Source organism: Diceros bicornis, chromosome 15 (assembly GCF_020826845.1).
Source record: "Diceros bicornis minor isolate mBicDic1 chromosome 15, mDicBic1.mat.cur, whole genome shotgun sequence".
In the NCBI taxonomy this organism is placed as follows: Eukaryota; Metazoa; Chordata; class Mammalia; order Perissodactyla; family Rhinocerotidae; genus Diceros; species Diceros bicornis.
This window is the reverse complement of record NC_080754.1, coordinates 55,506,574-55,521,435: the sequence shown is the minus strand read 5'-3', so window position 1 is coordinate 55,521,435 and position 14,862 is coordinate 55,506,574.

The window sequence follows — 14,862 nt, the reverse complement described above, 5'->3', positions numbered from 1 at the left end:
ATCATGTATATGGTTTATCTTTTTTCTCCTGTTTATGCATGTGCAATTACACCTTTTACTTTAAGCTAATTTGGAAATGTGTCAAATATGATATTTTATAGTCTACTTTCATTTAACTGATACTATCAAATATTTTTGTTCAACTTAATTTTATCACCTGTATATTAATCATTTTTATGGGTGCACTATAATTTATCTAACTCACTTTGTTTTAAAGGTAGATTGTTTTAAATTTATCATGAAATTAGTTAATACAAAAATAGACATAACGATTGTAAATGTTTTTACACATTTCTTGTTTTTCATGGAATAATTACTTAAATCAGAATTGTTCAAATGGTATGTACACTTTTATGGCTACAACACATCCAACCAACCATCTGCATAAAATATTATTCATTTATACTCCCACCAGCAGTCTAAGAAAATGTGTCTCTCCTTTATGCTCAAAAGACAATTGATTGGGGCCAGCTGGTGGCATAGCGGTTAAGTTCGTGGACTCTGCTTCGGCGGCCACAGGGTTCGCAGATTCAGATCCTGGGGGCGGACCTACACACCACTTATCAAGCCATGCTGTGGCGGCACCCCACACATAAAATAGACAGAGGTGGGCACAGCTGTTTGCTCAGGGCCAATCTTCCTCAGGAAAAAGAGGAGGATTGGCAACAGATGTTAGCTCAGGGCTGATCTTCCTCACCAAAAAAAAAAAAAAGATGATTATTATATATTTTCCCATTTCACTTGATAAAATAAGACTTTATGTTTAACGCATTTGCTTATTACTGTGATCAACCATATTTTCATGTGTTTATTAGTTTCCTGAAATGTATCTTTTTATTTACATATAATTTCAAATTTCTAGAAAAGTTTCAAAACAGTGCAAAGAACTCTCATATACCTTTACCCGTATTTACCACTTGTTAATATTTTGACCCATTTTCAATATCATTCTGTCTTCATATATGTGTATATGATAATATATATGTATGTCTATGTGCCTATTATTTTTTTCTGAATAATTTCAATGTTATTTGCAAGCATCATGCTCCTTTATCCCTAAACACTCCTGTAATATCTATGGAAATCCATATGCTCTTTGGCTGTGGATATAAGTGAATTCAATCAGCAGTCTGGTAGATAGAATACAAAACTAAATAGCCCTGTTCCTCATAGCCAACTTCTAATTTAAAGAAGAAGGACAGCTAATATATAGAGAAGGAATAACATGTTAGAAACAAAAATTTTTCAAACCCTGATGAAAGTATTGAGTCAAGAAAGAATTAGCAGTTGGTATTAAAATCATTAGAGTATAATTGAAAGATAACTGGATATTTGCTATTCCTGAGAAGACACACCGATTACATTCAGAATTTCATAACTTAAGCAGAGGATCAAATTCAGCATGATGGATGGTGGGATCAGTGGAATACTGGGCACACAACAGCACCTAGTCTACCTAAAAAATTTTAAATTGAATCTTTTATCATTAAGCTTTAAGATATGACTTACACTTTATATGAAATAAAGAAAATAAATGAACAAAACAAATTATATCACTATGAAGTAACCAGACAACTTCTGAAAGTGGAACAGTCTGGCCTGGTCATTTCAACAAAACAATGAAGAAAGGTTCTGTGCAAACCTGGACAACATGTAGGAGACATAATCAGATGCAGTGCATGGTGCAAACTAGAAATGGGTTTGAATATCACAAAAGATATTTTGAGGGTCAAATTTGGAAATATGAATAATTTCTGTGTATTAGATATGTGAGAATAACTGGTGAAAATTCTTGATTAAAAGAAGTAGGTTGCAGAACATTATGAAAAATATGATCCCGATGTGGTATCTACACACACACACAAAGAGAAAGATTTGGAAGGATATGCATTAAGATATTAATGGTCACTATTGTTGTATAGTGAGTATATAAAATATTTACTTCTAAACATTTTCTTCTCTCTATTTCCCAGTTTTCCATAATGCAAATGTACTGGTCCTATAATCATTTACATATACCCAAATAGAAAGTCAAATTTAAATAAATAATAGTCAAAAATTTCACCCTGCACCTCATGCTCAGATCTAAGAAGAGATTTTATCTTGTGTTAATTGTTTTATAAACAATTGGGAAGAAGCAAAGCTGCCCATATGATATTATTAAAATGGCATAAACTTCATGGTGAAACAAGTACAATAAAAAGAAAAAGAGAAGTTGGAGTTTGAAGAAGCTGGAGCAAAGAGATGTTAGGGTGGCGCAAGGTAAATAAAGTGAGAGGCAGATAGGTACAAGTTAAAGAGAAGGGAGCGATTCGGGGACCCTCCCTAAAGAGTAGAAATATTGGGGAGTTACATGCATAAGAAAGACTCTTAGGAAGGTGTGATATTTGTGGTGAGGTGTAAATCCCTCCTGAGAATCCTCAAACTTGTTCCTAGAGACTAACATTGTTTTTCAATGATTCTGGAGCAAGTGTGTATATGTGTGTGTATGTGCTCGTGCTAGACTAGAGAGACCCTGGCTGCAAAAATATGCAGAGGTGGGCCTACGACAGGGAAAATAGACAGAGATTTATGTAGTATAAAATAAAATCGTTATGCTATTATATTTGTGAGGTGGGAAATTGTAACATTTTGCTTTCTTTCTCCATTTCTATAATTTGAAATACTTCCCAATTTACATGTAACATTTAAATTAAAAATAACCTTCTTATAAAATAATTTTGATGATTATAAGAGCACATTTTGCAGTCATACAGTGACTTCTGAGACAAGAATTAAAAAAAGAGCAACTGGGAGTGGCCCAGTGGTGTTGTGGTTAAGTTCAAGCACTCCACTTCAGCAGCCTAGAGTTCGCGGGTTCAGGTCCCAGGCTCGGACCTGCACACCACTCATCAAGCTGTGCTGTGCTGGTGTCCCGCATACAAAATAGAGGAAGATTGGCACAGATGTTAGCTCAGGGCCAATCTTCTTCACCGAAAAAAAAAAAAAAAGAAAAGAAAAACAGCAACTGGTGGCACTTTCCCCAGCAGCGTCTTGCCTTAATTCCCAGGGTAATCGCTCCTCAGTTTCTTTCCCCTGACGATCTTCTGTCATCTATGTCTTCTTTCCTTTTATCTTCTTTGCAATATTTCCAGATACCCCTCTTTCTGCTTTTTCTTTGAAACTTTATTTTTACTAACTCAGGATGGCTTCATAAATGTCAAAATTTAAATCTTATTTTGGGAGAGAGTAGGGAGAAATAGAGTCAAAAGCCACAATACAGAAATTGTGAACTGCTGAGATTCACTTCTGTGTTGCAACTGGATTATCAGTGTAATGCCAAACAATCTGACATTTAGCTAAGCACTGGATTGCTGGTGCATTACTGCAGTTATTAAATATAATCTGGCAATTAATAATTAATCTTGCTATGTCCTAGTACAATCTGTATCTTAATATGGTTTTTCAGTCTGTTCAAATTGGTGATCACATTCACAGAATGATTTTATTATACAAAGGAAATTTACTCAGAGTATATTCCTAAATATGGAGAAGCTTATTTCACTGGCCATGAGAAAACTTAAGATTAATTTTCTGCCTCCAAGTAATGATTCTACCTTTGATTTCCTCCTGAAAATCATCAGATGGCACTTCAGTGTTTCTCTGTGTAATCATTCTTCTGATGTGAGATTTCTGACTGTGTTTAAATGATTAACATGACATAAGACATAGATTAGTGCAACAAATCCCAAGAAAGATGACTTGAAGTGGTAACCTATTTGTAGACCTTACAAAGTATTCTTCTACAAATAGATAGACATATCTAACTTATTTTTATGCAGTAATTGTTAAAACTATGGAAGTCTAAGCTTATGTAAATCTATATCATTGGACTTAGAAAAGACATGAAGAGTCCTCCAGAGAGAATGTAGTTCTGTCTTCTGTATTCCATTAAATTTTGGGAACAATCACATGAAGTGATGTATGGAAAAGCTTGCTATAAATTATAATATCATTACATACAAAATTATATACATACAAAAATACATATATATATTTATATAAATATAAATAACCAGAAAATATTTTGATTTCTGTTGTTAATCACACTCTGTTTCCCAAAGCATAGGAAAATTGTAGCACCAATAATGATTACGCTTCCACTCTTCTCAGTTGGTCTTAGAGAAGCGAGGAGTGCCCCTGCTTCTGTTAAAATAGCCTGTGAGTGGAGGATTTTCAAAAGTAGCAGCATCAAAGTGCAAGAGCAAACAAGCACATTTAAGGGCAGTCACAACCATCTTGAGGAAGGACGGTCATATTGCAAGAATACATTACTTTTGAAGCAAGGATGTGAAAATAGAAGGATGAGTGATTAGTCCTATTTCTATTTCTCCTCCTTTTGATCTGCATCACTCAAATAAATAGTCATTTTTAAATGAGTGTTGTACTCAGTGATTACTTCACTTAAACCATCTGAATTGGTCAAGGTAAGTGGGCAGAGGAACAAGAAAGGGGGTGTTTTAGAGTAAATATCTTACCGTAGTTCCCTAAGTGTCCACTTACTTGTGTCACCGTCTTGTATTTGAGTTTACAAAATGGACATCATTTTGTTTATCTTTGTGTTCACAGAACCTTGCAAATTCCTTGGCACACAGTAGATACTGTATGAAAATTTGGTAATTGCTTGAATGTATAAATGAATGTATAAAACATGTAGATCATTTTTCTCAAAACTGTTTTAAATGTTCAGTGTGCCTATTTCTGTAAGAGTTTCATTGTTAGAAAGAGAAAGTACATTTTTTTTCCTAAAACAAGAAAAATTTCTCATCACTGGGGATATCTTTTGAAACCATTCATCTGTTGTGGGTGGTTATCTACTACAGGGATGTGTCAGTATCTTTCTCAAAGGTGTTTCTGAACCAGTTCTATTCCAGCTGGATACACTCCATGAAGCCATTTATTTGAAGGTTAGACGTCTCTCTTTTGTCTAAGCAATGTAATAGAAGATCTGGAATATAAATTCAGCAAGTTGTTTTTGAAATAGTCACATGCATTCCCAAGGTGGGTTATGCTGATTGTGGTAATCATGAAATACAACAGCAAAGAGAGACTTCATGGAGTGTACTAGTACAGCATGATTATAGCTTGAAGGGGAGGAAGACTATCCTCTACCCACTCTGGGTCCTTTCTGGCTGGGCTACAAATTAAATTGACATGAGACCGAATAGCAGGAGAAAATCAAACAAAGCTTTACAACATGTATACATGGGAGAGACCCACTGGGTAACTGAGTATCTCCACAAATGGAGGGTGTTGTCACCTTAAATAAGCATATTCAGGTAGACAAAGGAGGATGTTGGGGGTGGGGGAGTCAGCTATGGGAGACGGCCAGAAAGCACAGCAATCAAGAGTATGCAGATTTAAGTCCTGCCTTCTGCACTGATAAGAGTTTCTAGAGATAAGGTCATCCCCCCTTCTTCCTGGTACAGAGAGGGAGATACCTTTACAAATGGAGATCTCCCTTAAACAGAACTTTGATAAGAATGGGCTTAGCAAGGACTCTCCCAGTCTGTCACTTTTAGGCAATTTGGGAGAAGGTCAAATGTCCTTCAGAGAAAATAATCAAGGTAAAGAGACATATTTTGAGGTGGCCAATTCTGGTCCCCCACAAGCTTTTATGTATTAGTAATTATAACTGAAATCCACACCTGACTATTATTACTTTGAGGAAGGTTTGTGTAAAATTTCATCACACCCAAGCTTAACAACAGCAGATTATTTATGATGTTTTGAAAGCAAACCATTAGTAGTATTTTGATGAGAACTTAAGCTTTTACTTGAATTTTACAATATTTAATGGGACTCAGCTTTCTGAAATTTCAGACTTGTACTATATTTGTCTGGGACACTCCTGGTATATGCCTGTTTTCTCTGCATAATTATTAATAGTACAGCCTTTTACTCTCAGAAATTTAAGCACAAACTATATAGGCTCATACTGATAGGTGAAAATGAGCCAATGAGAAATGTTATACATATATCTAAGTGGTAAAGCACAAATACAAACTCAGAGTTTTCAGTAACACCTTTTTATGTAATGAGATAGCTGTTAATGACTTGTATATATTCAATCCCAGTAAAGAACAGTATCTTTTCTTTTTTTCTTTTTTATAATTTTTATTTATTTATTTTTCCCCCAAAGCCCCAGTAGATAGTTGTATGTCATAGCTGCACATCCTTCTAGTTGCTGTATGTGGGACGCGGCCTCAACATGGCCAGAGAAGCAGTGCGTTGGTGCACGCCTGGGATCCGAACCCAGGCCGCCAGCAGCGGAGCAAGCGCGCTTAACCGCTAAGCCACAGGGCCGGCCCGAACAGTATCTTTTCTTATGAGGTCACTCTATAAACAAAGCAAGATCTTCAAAATCTCATTGGAGTGATTACATTTCATCATATTTTCTTCGATGTATTGCCAAGACATTTCTTCACCTGGTAAGACAAGCCTGGCATAGGAAGGATTTACTGACTGTGTGGTCTGGACTGTGACATTGTGATGAACAGAAACCCTACTTCTTGCCACTCACACATCCCCTTACAGTGTTGCATCTGTGCTTAGCAACAGAATGCCAGATGGTACGGAGACATCAATTGATTAGTACTCAAGAACAGTGTCATCCACCAGAACGGACTACAGACAAATTGACAAAGACAATGCGATGTTTGCAGGCCTGAATGAAGAGGCCCTTTAAATAGATTTATGGCTGCATTTTTTAAATGTGTGCTGTTTGGAATCTTTTGTTTGTAGGAGAAGGCTACAATCTTAATTATATAACCATGCACGTTTTGCGCGAATCTTTTGTTTAGTGTTTAATCCTCTTGTCTACACATATAGGATAACATACCATAGTAAAGCTCTTTGTTGTCTGCCACTGCAAATATAAAATTATCCAAACTATCTTTTTAAAATGCGTCCTTAGCCACCTTTTTGTGCTAATCAGTTAACGTTATAAACTTGGGCCAGAAGGAATAGCCAATAGAAGAATTGCCTGAAGAATTCTGGAATTCACAAGCTGTCAGTATGAGTTATCTGTCCACAGAGAATATCTTTTATGAGTAAGTCTTGTTTTTATAGAAGGCTTTTATTATCTCATTTGGCATCATTTTATGTAGCATATCTTGAATTGTTTGCACTCAAACCTTGGCCATAACCTCTATCTGATGGCCTTAGAATGGATGCCAATACTTGAAAAAAACACATGCCAGGTTACTCAGCTTAGCTTTGGTAAATAAGTCATATTGATTTTTCAAAAATATTCCTGGGAAACTTCTTGATTGTTATAGCTTCTTCTCAAATTTATTTGAGGAGATGCTAGTATGATAGCGAAAATTTTGCTTCAACAAATACAGTTTATTGCTGCTTTTATACAATGCATGGATTGCCTGTAACTGTTGTTTCAGATAAAGAGTGAGCATTTACTTAAGTGCAAATATAATATCGCTTTGGACACAAAATTGACCTACTTATCTAAGATGTTACCAAAGTGCCTCACTTGCTGTAAGGGAGGGCTTTACTTGGAAGATCTGGGGAGATTATTGGAAAAGGGAAGTCCATGGATCCTGACTCCTTCTGTGTTTAGTTACATATTTTAACTCTGAAAATATAACCTTGTTATCTCTAAGTGACCTCATTGTCTCTTGGAGCATACATTCCTGCTGATGGTGGTGACGGAGGAGTGGAACTTACATTTGCTTATTAAATGTAATTCAATCTCTTATGGTTTAAAATAGTTGCTTTCACTTAAATATTCAGTCAATATAAAGTTTAAGCATAATATCAGGGCTATTTTCTGCTTCTAAAGGTCTCTTCTCACCATGACTTTCCAGTTGGACACCTTGGTTCAAAGTGAAGCTTTCTAGTGTACGTGGAAGGCGTTGTCCATACATCTTCTTGTCCTCAGTGAGCTCTGCCCTGATGATCACTCTCGAACTGGTGCTGCTCAGGTGCAGCTGGGTTTGGCCTGGTTTTAGACTATCAGGCTGCTACTCACTGATGATGTCTGGGTAGCTCCCTGCTGCCTTGGATCCCAAGGTTACCAGACTCAGCTGCTCCCTTATTCCAAGTTGGGGTACCTTGCAGGTCACAAGTCTTCAGCATTGCCACATGCTCAAAGAGTGATGAAGAGCTTCTGTAGTTCTTACATGCTTCAAGAAAGCTCTGGGCTAGATCCCTGTGGCACCATCTCCAGCTCTCCTTCTACCTATGAATGTCAAGCTGCTACTTCCACTTTTCTGTGATTATAATGTGCCTCAGGTACAACGTCTTCTCTCAGCTTGTTCTTTGCCCTATCTTGTGTTTATTTTATCTTTTCTCCACCCCCAAGTGGGGACTACGGTCCCTTATCAGAGACCTACTCAATATCTTAACAAGCCTTCTGTATATTTCTGTTCCTGTCATTGCTCACACATTCATGTCCTTTCCAAGTCGTGGTAAAGCTGTCCTGATTTAATTTATATACTATGTCCTTTCTACACTTTGGCTTTGGCAAAAAGTTAGGCTCAGACCCCTAAATTTATCTTGATATTTGAAAAGAAGCTTCTAAATGTAGAAAAAAATTAGCAACACAGTTTATTATCCTTTGGTAGACTAAAAAAATGTCTAATTTGAAATCCAAAATCGATCAATAAATACTTTATTTAGGCTATATTTTAATTTCCTCTGATACAATGTATACCGTTGTTTCAATGGGTAGAGAAACCAGGGTACAACTGAGATTATTGGGAATAGAATTCTACTGCTTTAATCTGTAAAAATATTACCTCAATTTCATCCTACCTCAGTAAAACACTGTTTCCCTGAAAAAGACAATCTTATGTAAGGGTGCCATTTCATCCTAGAAGTTAAAAGCTAAATATTCTCAAACTTGATTTTTCTATCACTTGCCGTCTCTCCAACATCTGAACACTAGAGGACACTCTGTCTTACCCTAGAACAGTGGTTCTCAAAGTCACTGTGCATCAGAATCCCCTGAAGGGCTTGTTAACACAGATTTCTGGGCATTACTCCCAGAGTTTCCGACTCAGTAGGTCTGCAGTGGACCCAAGAATGTTCATTACCTTCGCTAGTAGCTTGGCCACCAGCACAGGCAAAGCTTCCTTTAAGCAGTTGTGCATCATTTTCCAGTGTGAGTCACAACTGCATCTGGTTCCAGAGGATGCAGGTGTCTCCACATCCTAAATAATGACAAGACTCTTCTCTGGTTTCCCAAGACCTTTCCAGAGTGACTTAGTGCCTACATTACCAGCTGCACGTTTTCTTTCTGGCCTGGATTTAGAGAGCAGTCTTTTCCTACAAATTCCAACCTCTTCAAATATTCTCTAGACCACAACACTTAGAGATTGACTGTAGAAATTTGTATTCTGTACCTGAAAAGAGGTTCCATATTTTAAAAGTTCAAAGCCCAAGAAAAAAGCTTTAAAGGTTATTTTCTATTTTCTTCCATTTTTCTTTTCTTTTTTTCCTGAATAACCTATTTCTTCCTTGGTGTGATGTTCTTTTCCCTAAAGGGTCATGACCTTGAGTTCAAATGACTAGGCTTCTACTTTTTTTTCTAGGGATTGGTAATGACTCTATGGTACGGATATAAATCCCCATGAGTAACAGGTCTGGGATGTTTACACCTCTGTATTCCAGTAGCTAAGATCTTTCCCTTGTATAGCACTCTAACCTCATAAAGTCTCCGGTGTTATTCAAAAGGCTTACGAGAGGTCTGGAAGTAAATATTGAAGCGCCCACATTGACCATTTTGAATGGTGCTCTGAAAAATCTTGCTGCATAGGTGCGAATCACTTCTGTGTGATGATTCCTGGGCAACTGTAGGAAATTGATGAAGGCCATGATGAGAAGCATAACCAATGTTATGTGAGGAGTCACCAACATGACTCCTTAGCCAAGCACACATGAGGCACACGCTCATGTGGAACTGATGTGCCTCAAGCTTTGGCGTGGATCCCACGTAGCTCCATGATGGTGGTGTGACCCATGCTGGCTAGGCTTATGATGCTGTATTTGCTTCTTCAAACACAGCCTCCACAAGTGTCATCTCTTATTGCAGGTTTCAGTGTCTTGTTCTAAACCCCATTCCATGCCAGATGAGCTACATCTTCCTGGGCCAAGTCCCATGTCTTCCTCTATCATCTCTCCAGTTCTTGTTGTGACATAAGCTGATGTTCTGCTATGTTCGGTACCTTCACTTTTCCTTTTCAAGAATATTTTATTCTCTTAACAAAGCCCAACTTTTATAAATCAAAAGCTTTGACTTTAAAATAGACTCCCAAATGCCTCTATTGTAAGAATATTTTTCTTTCTTTTGTTTTTCATTCCTGCCATAATAAACTTAAAATTTCTTGAGGCAGTGCGCATAGCCCAGGTGTAGTCTGGACCTTGTGTAACTATGGCACCACCCTTAAGTGTAGGACAGTGGTTATCTTGACTGATTGCTGTAATTCCAGATAAAGAATAGATAAGGCATAGTAATAATATAAAAATACAAAAAGCAGTATTCAGTAAAGAATGCTCCATATCAGTTAGGTGCTGCAATTTCACAAGAGGACACCACTCTTTTAGTTGTAAGAACATGATAATCTAGGACACTACTTCCTTTTGTGAGAGACACAGGGTCTTATTGATCATTCTAGTCCAGTGCTTAGCACAGTGATTTGAATATTAAAAATATTAATTTATTTTAACTGAATAGGTTAACAGAAGAGGGATGTATATACTAGGGCATCCTGGTCACTTTAGTTTTTTTTTTTTTTTTGTGAGGAAGACTGGCTCTGAGCTAACATCCATTGCCAATCCTCCTCTTTTTGCTGAGGAAGATTAGCTCTGAGCTAACATCCATTCCAGTGTTCCTCCATTTTGTATTTGGGCTGCTGCCACAGCATGACTTGATAAGCGGTGAGTATGTCCACACCTGGGATTCGAACCTGTGAACCCTGGGCCTCCGAAGCAGAGCACACAAACTTAACCACTACACCACCAGGAGGCCAGCCCCAAGGGTTTTACATTCATATGGAAAATGACAATAATCTCAGGTATTGGGGATTAATTTCTGGCAGAGGTTCTTAAAATTTTGGAACTTGGAATTCTTTTATACACTTAAAAATTATTGATAATTCCAAATAGCTTTCTTATGTGAGTTATATCTATTAATATTCACAGTGTTAGAATTTAAAACAGAGAAAATTTTAAAATATTTATTTATTAATCATTTAAAATACTAATAACCCACAATGTGTTCATTTAAGTACATTTTTAAGAATAACTCCATTTTTTAGATCACAAACAATTTAGTCAGAAGAGCACGATTAACATTTTTAGAAATTTGTTTAGTGTTTGTCTTAACAGAATTCAGTTGGATTCTCATATCTGCTTTGACATTCAATCTATTGTGATGTCACATGTCACATAGCCTCTGGAAAATTCCACTGTGCACTCATGAGATAATGAGTGTGAAAAAAACAAGTGAGGTCTCAGTATTATGAAAAAAGTGTTGATTTTATGGAACCCCTGAAAGGGTCGCATAGAAACCCTGGGATCCCCAGACCATATTTTGAAAACTGTTGGCCTAATCATTTCTTGATAATTTTCTTGTTTTGCTATTGCCACTAAAGACAATACATCAACATAAGAAAAATGAGTAAAAGTAGAACGAAGAGGGCCGGCCCCGTGGCTTAGCGGTTAAGTGCGCACGCTCCGCTACTGGTGGCCCAGGTTCAGATCCCGGGCGCGCACGGTCGCACCGCTTCTCCGGCCATGCTGAGGCTGTGTCCCACATACAGCAACTAGAAGGATGTGCAGCTATGACATACAACTATCTACTGGGGCTTTGAGGGAAAAAATAAATAAAATAAAATTATTTAAAAAAAAAAGTAGAATGAAGAGAGAAAAACTAAGAAAAACACGGGGAAAAACTGTTCTTTCTCTTCATGTCTGCTTAATACATTCCATCATAAATTTTTCTTTATATTTATAAAATTTTCCTTAACCAAAGTATATTAACTTGAAGCCCAAACTGAAGGAAGAAAAAAATAGCTCCCACATTTTTCTTTTGACTCAATAAGGGATTATTATATTTCTCTTAATCAGAAAATGACAATTTGTGGTCCACATAAGAAGCATCAAAATATTGTGGAATTTGTAAGTTCCAGTTTTAATAATGACTATCCCAGCTTGTCTCAATGAAAGTCCCTGATAATATTTAGAATTTTTTTTTTATTGATGTTTTAATGGTTTCTAACATTGTGAAATTTTGGGTTGTACATTTTTGTTTGTCCATCACCCCATATATGACTCCCTTCACCCCTTGTGCCCACCCCCCACCCCCACTGCCCGGGTAACCACAGTCCAGTTTTCTCTGTCCATGTGTTGGTTTATATTCCACATATGAGTGAGATCATACAGTGTTTGTCTTTCTCTTTCTGGCTTATTTCACTTAACATAATACGCTCCAGGCCCTTCCATGTTGTTGCAAATGGGACCATTTTGTCTTTTTTTATGGCTGAGTAGTATTCCATTGTATATATATACCACATTTTCTTAATCCAATCTTCAGTCGAGGGACACTTAGGTTGCTTCCACTTCTTGGCTATGGTGAATAATGCTGCAATGAACATAGGGGTGCATAAGCCTCTTTGGATTGTTGATTTCAGGTGCGTTGGATAGATTCCCAGTAGTGGGATGGCTGGATCATAGGGCATCTCTATTTTTAATTCTTTGAGGAATCTCCATACCGTTTTCCATAGAGGCTGCACCAATTTGCATTCCCACCAGCTGTGTATGAGGGTTCCTGTTTCTCCACATCCTCTCCAACATTTGTTGTTTTTTGTCTTGGTGATTATAGCCATTCTAACGGGCGTGAGGTGGTATCTTAGTGTTGTTTTGATTTGCATTTCCCTGATGATTAGTGATGTTGAGCATCTTTTCATGTGCCTATTGGCCATCTGTATATCTTCCTTGGAGAAGTGTCTGTTCATTTCCTCTGCCCATTTTTTGATCGGGTTGTTTGTTTTTTTTGTTGTTCAATTGTGTGAGTTCTTTATATATTATGGAGATCAACCCCTTGTCAGATGTATGTTTTGCAAATATTCTCTCCCAGATGGTTGGTTGTTTGTTCATCTTGATTCTGGTTTCATTTGTCTTATAAAAGCTCTTTAATCTGATAAAGTCCCACTTGTTTATTTTTTCTTTAGTTTCCCTAGTCTGGGTAGGCATGTCATCCGAAAAGATTCCTTTAAAACCAATGTCAAATAGTGTGTTGCCTATATTTTCTTCTATGAGTTTTATAGTTTCAGGTCTCACCTTCAGGTCTTTGACCCATTTTGAGTTAATTTTTGTGAATGGCAATAGCACATGGTCCACTTTCATTCTTTTGCATGTGGCTGTCCAGTTTTCCCAACACCATTTATTGAAGAGACTTTCCTTTCTCCATTGCATGTTCTTAGCACCTTTGTCGAAAATTAGCTGTCCGTATATGTGTGGTTTTATTTCTGGGCTTTCAATTCTGTTCCATTGATCTGTGTGTCTGTTTTTGTACCAGTACCATGCTGTTTTGATTACTATTGCTTTGTAGTATGTTTTGAAGTCAGGAATTGTGATGCCTCCTGCTTTGTTCTTTTTCTTTAGGATTTCTTTAGCTATTCGGGGTCTTTTGTTGCCCCATATAAATTTTAGTATTCTTTTTTCTATTTCTGTGAAGAATGTCATTGGGATTCTGATTGGGATTGCATTGAATCTGTAGATTGCTTTAGGTAATCTAGACATTTTAACTATGTTTATTCGTCCAATCCACGTGCATGGGATATCTTTCCATTTCTTTATGTCATTGTGGATTTCCCTCAATAATGTCTTGTAGTGTTCATTGTATAGGTCCTTCACCTCCTTGGTAAGATTTATTCCTAGGTATTTTATTCTTTTTGATGCAATTGTAAATGGTATTATCTTTTTGAGCTCTCTTTCTGTTAGTTCATTATTAGCATATAGAAATGCAACTGATTTTTGTAGATTGATTTTGTACCCTGCAACTTTGCTGTAGTTGTTGATTGTTTCTAACAGTTTTCCAACAGATTCTTTAGGGTTTTCTATATATACAATCATGTCATCTGCAAATAGTGAGAGTTTCACTTCTTTGTTACCTATTTGGATTCCTTTTATTTCTTTTTCTTGCCTAATTGCTCTGGCCAAAACCTCCAGTACTATGTTGAACAGGAGTGGTGATAGTGGGCAGCCCTGCCTCGTTCCTGTTCTCAGAGGAATGGCTTTCAGTCTTTCCCCGTTGAGTATGATGTTAGCTGTGGGTTTGTCATATATGGCCTTTATTATGTTGAGGTACTTTCCTTCTATTCCCATTTTATTGAGAGTTTTTATCATAAATGGATGTTGTATCTTGTCAAATGCCTTCTCTGCGTCTATTGAGACGATCATGTGGTTTTTATTCTTTGTTTTGTTAATGTGATGTATCACGTTGATTGATTTGCGGATGTTGAACCATCCCTGCGTCTCTGGTATAAATCCCACTTGATCATGGTGTATGATCTTTTTAATATATTGTTGTATTCGGTTTGCCAATATTTTGTTGAGGATTTTTGCATCAATGTTCATCAGCGATATTGGCCTGTAATTTTCTTTCTTTGTATTGTCTTTGTCTGGTTTTGGTATCAGGGTGATGTTGGCCTCATAGAATGATTCAGGAAGTGTTCCATCTTCCTCTATTTTTTGAAATAGTTTGAGGAGGATGAGTATTAAATCTTCTTTGAATGTTTGGTAAAATTCACTGGAGAAGCCATCTGGTCCTGGACTTTTATTTTTGGGGAGGTTTTTGATTAC